At 43.5% G+C, this 4978-nt stretch overlaps 1 long non-coding RNA gene across 1 annotated transcript in view; it reads right to left on the bottom strand.

Annotated features, from left to right (window-relative positions):
- The window catches only part of LOC103132119 (uncharacterized), a 3645-nt gene extending 1865 nt beyond the window's left edge, over positions 1 to 1780 (bottom strand). Inside the window, exons 1-2 of the long non-coding RNA XR_475498.2 lie at positions 1483 to 1780; positions 890 to 982 (exon numbers count right to left, since the gene is read on the bottom strand). This is a non-coding gene — a long non-coding RNA (uncharacterized LOC103132119). The remainder of the gene's footprint in view (positions 1 to 889; positions 983 to 1482) is intronic.
- Between the last annotated feature and the right edge of the window lie 3198 nt (positions 1781 to 4978).

Below are 4978 nucleotides of genomic sequence, written 5' to 3'. Positions count from 1 at the left end.
AGGAGGACAGTGGGGAGGGACAGGGGAGGGGGGGACTGAGGGGGGAGGAGTAGAAGCCGTCCAGCTGCGCCGCAGGAGGGAAACTGAGGGTCGGCTTGTCTAGTCAGAATCCCGCTGAGACGATTCCCTCACAGGTACATGCTAATAAAGACGGGCAATCAATATTCCTGTCAGCCCTCCCATAGCGACACACACACGTTTGTGCTATCTTTGTGGGGACTTTCCATTGACTTCCATTCATTTCTACAGCCTAAACCTGACCTTTACCCTTTTCCAAACCCTAACCAACCAAAACTCAATTCATACCTTAGCCTTAAATCTGACCCCTGACCCAAAAACAGGGTCCCCACAACGTAGTATATGTCAGGAAAATCGTCCCCACAAGGTATTACAAACAAACACTCTCACACTCACACACACACACTCACACACACTCTCTGGCTGGTTTGTTCTGTTTTTTGGTTTTCGTCTCCAGATGCTTCATGTTTTCTGTGCTGCTGGTGATTCTTGTTTCTCGTTTCACAGAAAGATTCATGTTGTTCCCAACAACTTCTTTCTTTTAATATGGGATTTATTACACTTTCATGCAATTTTTATAAAGTAACCAAACTGAAATGAATAAAAAGAAGAGAAGCACAGAATGAGATTAAGATTAAGTTATAAAAATCATATTTGATACTTTAGGCCTTACAGCTGAAGGTTTGACACTTTATTTTATTTATCTGTATATTTGAACATCTGCATTCGTACTTTTTTCATCTTTGGATTTATTTTTCATTTGATCTTTTTAAGCTGATTATTATTTCTGAGTGTTGATTGTGGGTGGGCTGTTCAGTGTCTGAATGTTTTCTATGTTTCATATTTTTACAAACATATTTTAATACGTCACCATTTCCCTGGAAGGTGAATGAAACCAGCAGAATGATGAACAGAAGTGATCTGAGCCTCTGGTCCAGAATGGAGGCAGGTTCTGGTTCTGGTTCTGGGAAACAGAGAAAACAACAAACGGTTTATTTTCACAAATATCCGGATAGAAACCAGCTGTCAATGCACAGGTTTATTATCTTAATGTAAAGCATTTTGGGAGCAGAGATGAAGGAAGACGCGGTTTCTGGATGCAGCAGCCATGTTGTTTTGTGTTAGCGCTTCAGGCTAGTTATTTAGCATCTCAGCATTCTGTTTCTCTCCCCCTGTGGACGCGCCCGGGGCGCCAAGGAGCCGCCAGCTACACATGGCCGCCTGTTCAGCCTCTGAGGGTTAGCATCGTTACTCCTCAGAGACACCGAGACACAGGCGGGACATTTTTATCTGAACTGCAGCGGTGAGCACACTAGCACGCTAATTATGGAGCTAATTGTTAGCTTAGCGCTCTTGCTAACTTTGAAAACATTTAGCGCTGTAGCTAAATATTTTAGCTTAGGTCTAAATCATATTTAGGGTTATTTCTCAAGAACTGCTGGTGTCTTTGTGTCGGTGCATCACCTGCTGTCCTCTGTGTGGATCCACAGCAGCACAGAGGAAAACTCTGCAGAGAACCGAAGCGTCTGCTGCTCTCTGGGTCTCCACAGGTCCGCTGCCTCAGGAATGACGGAGCATTTCAAAGATTCCTCAGGCCTTGTTCAGTTTGTTCCAACTGCTGCCATCTGGCTGCAGACACAGGAGCTTTAGACCAGAACAATCAGCTTATGCCCAGTATAAGGGCATTAAATACCCTCTAGTACTATTTATCACCAATTTCCATATAATCCATGTCATTTTATTGCATAGTTTCTATAATGAAAATAAATATTTTTATTATGATTATTCCATTAATTTTTCCAGATAAATTATAAACTATATTTTAATCGGCTGTTTCAGCTGAATAAAGTTCAACATCTGTGTTGATGTTTTGGTTATAAATGTTTATATTCATGCTCTTATTTTGAAATTAGTGAACAGTTTACACATCAGTTCGATTGTCTCTTTATGTTGTTTCCCCAAAAACTTTATTTAAAACAAGAAACATTCAGGAACAAAATAAGACACAAACAAAATATGTTACAAAATAAAATTATATCTAAATGAACTCAGTGCTCCAGGATCATCGCCTTCAAAAGCAGATATAACTGATTTACTGTTAGCGCTTTAGCATTAGCGTCCGCTAAATACTGCATGTCTAGCAGCGCTTTAGATCAAAATGTCACATTAGCATTAGCTCAGAGCCCAGCAGGCTGGTCGGTCTGCTGTCGTTCCAGATAAACCCATCAGCTCTGAGGATCCGGTTGATATCCGGATGATCCCATCGTTCTCTCCATTCGTGGAGCGATGACCTTAATAACCCAGCAGCTCCGTGGATCCTGGTCCCTCAGGCCAGCAGACAGGAGGAACGGCTGTTTGTGCTAAACATTTTTCTGGCTGTGTTGGCAGTAAACTCTGGTCCTGTGGGCTCAGATGTTGTCCGTCGCTCTCAGTAATCTGTATTCATCCGTCTCCAGCCTCGCCCCTCGTTACTTGTGAGCCGCTCCTGTTCTAATCTTCGGCGACCCGCTGCCACCTGTAACCGAGCCGCAGGAGAACCGGCCGCAGGTCGCATAGCAAGATGAGCAGCAAGTTCCTGACTTGTCACCTCGGGACAAAAAAGACAAAGAGAGGAAGACAAGAAAGACGAGGCTGATGGGGAACAGAGGATCAAATGATGAGGAGATGAAAATCCAAACAGCTCAAATCTGCTGGCCTCCAGTTAGCTAACAACTCAGACTGAAACCAGCTTCCTTACAGTGCATGCAGCTTTATGACATGTTTAATAACAACAATAAATATTATTATTATTATTACTACTGAACAAGTTTGTCGAGTTTTTATGATTCATAAAGTGGATTTTCCATCCTACATCAGACTTTTTGTAGATTGTTTCCTGTACTGGAATAGCTCTGCCAGGATTATTTCTGTATCAACTGGCTCAGGTTATGCAGACCAGCAGTGCCCTCTGGTGGATGGAGGCCAAACTACAACACTGAAGGAACTAATCTAATAAATCATTTATTAAGAATGAATCCTAATCTGTCTATCTGTGACTGGGATGTTTAACTGAAGGAGGTAGGCGATGTTTCAGAGGTCAGAGCTTCAGCCCTGCAGAGTGTCTGAAGGCTTTGTGAGGTTTAAATTATGAGATGAAACCAAATCAGAACTAATAGTTTGATTTAAACTTTGAGCTGAAAGCAAAGAAAACACCTGGATCTTCATCAGCACTGTGAAGAAGACTCTCCTCCTGATTTACTGGATCATAAGTGATTTCACTGATTTGATGAATTCAGTCTGCAACCTTAGCTCTAGACTTTGACTAGGCCATTCAAACATATGAATCTGTTCTGACCTAAGCTGTCCCATATTTATTTTGGAGCTAAAAAATTATCTCGAGAGTAAATGTTACAGTTACAAACTAAATATTTTGTTTAAAGCTAAGTGTTTAGTTTGCTAACAAAATATTCAGTTAACATTGAAGTTCTCAAGACGCAGCTTTTATTTTGACAGTCCACAGGCAAGCTAATTTGCATATTAGCATAATATTTAGCACTGACCTAGCTAAATATTTAGGTATAAAATTAAATATTTATCTAGCTCAGAGCTAACCTAAAAATCATATTTAGCTAGCTAGGAGCTAGATATTTAGTTTGGAGTTAATATTTTTGTATGCTAAATATTTAGCTCACTGATGAAACATTTAGTTTGAAACATTTGTAACTAAATGAATAACGTGGTGAAAGTATGATTTCATGTTTATTCTCCTAAATATCTGAAATTATTTCTGCTTCTTTCTGAAAGCCCCAGATAAAACTTTTATTTTGTATCTCTAAGTTTACAGTCTCGGAGCTTTTACTCTGAAGGTTGACTCATCCAGTCTCTGTGAAGCTGCGGTCTTGACGCATCTTCATCCTCCTCCTCCTCCTCCTCCCAGCGCCTCTGTCACGTTGCGCGGCTCCGACTCTTCTTTCAACCCGGAGCCGTGAGGCGGGACGCGGCGGCCGCAGAGCGAGCAGAGCCGCGGGTGAAACCTCCAGAGAGGAGCCGACATGTTCATCTGAAGGGTTTGTTTCCATGGAAGAGCGGCTCCGCGGAGGAGAGACCAACCCGGACAGCAGCTGCGTCCTCAGCCGCCGCTGTGCCTTCCCGCCACAGCGCGCGCCTCGGACTGCCATGTGAAGCCGGAAGGTGGATGTGGGCAGGTGGAGGAGCAGGTAAAGGTAAGAATCTGACCGGCGGGCTCCACCTGCAGCGGGCTCCAGTCCGCGCACTCTTCACCTGATGACACCTGGTTTCATCAGCAGCACAATTAGGCGGAGTCCCTTCATCTGGCAGCGAGAAGGAGAGAGGAGGAGCAGTGAGGGTTTAGATCTGGTTTATTCCTGATTTAGACCTTATTTAAACCAGGTTCAAACCGAGTTTAAATCTGGTCTAAATCAGGTTTATATCAGGTTTTATTCTGGTCGTATTCGGGCCCTGAAGCTGTCCGTGGTGCTGATTGGATATGGAGTCCAACTGACGCTGCTGAACAGTTTGTCTGTTTTATGGTTTTTCCTTCACGTTGTTTCTCTGCTGCTGGAGGTTTGATCAGGATGGAGGGGGGAGGTTCATGTTGAGCTACTTCAAAAACTCCCAGATTTTCCGTCTCATCCTGACCTCCACTACATGAAATCTACCTGAATTATAAATGACTCCTCTCTGTTCTCTCCCTCTCTGTAAATGTATTCTTCCTGATGGGGAGCAGAGTTGGGGGGAAACCCTCCTCAGAGCGATTCGAGGCGATGAAGCGACTTGGAGCGTCGAGTTCGGATCGTTTTGAGACTCGAACCGAGTCGACAAGTTCTTCGAGTTTATTTGGTTTCTCTGCGTCGAGCCGCTGGAAGCTGATGGAAGCTGCTGCCGCCACCAAACCCACAGACTGAAGAGCGTGTGTGTGTGTGTGTGTGTGTGTGTGTGTGTGTGTGTGTGTGTGTGTGTG

The sequence above is a fragment of the Poecilia formosa genome, unplaced genomic scaffold (genome assembly GCF_000485575.1).
Source record: "Poecilia formosa unplaced genomic scaffold, Poecilia_formosa-5.1.2 Scaffold929, whole genome shotgun sequence".
NCBI lineage: Eukaryota > Metazoa > Chordata > Actinopteri > Cyprinodontiformes > Poeciliidae > Poecilia > Poecilia formosa.
Note: the sequence above shows the minus strand (reverse complement) of the source record. Positions and strands in the feature narration are given on the sequence as shown.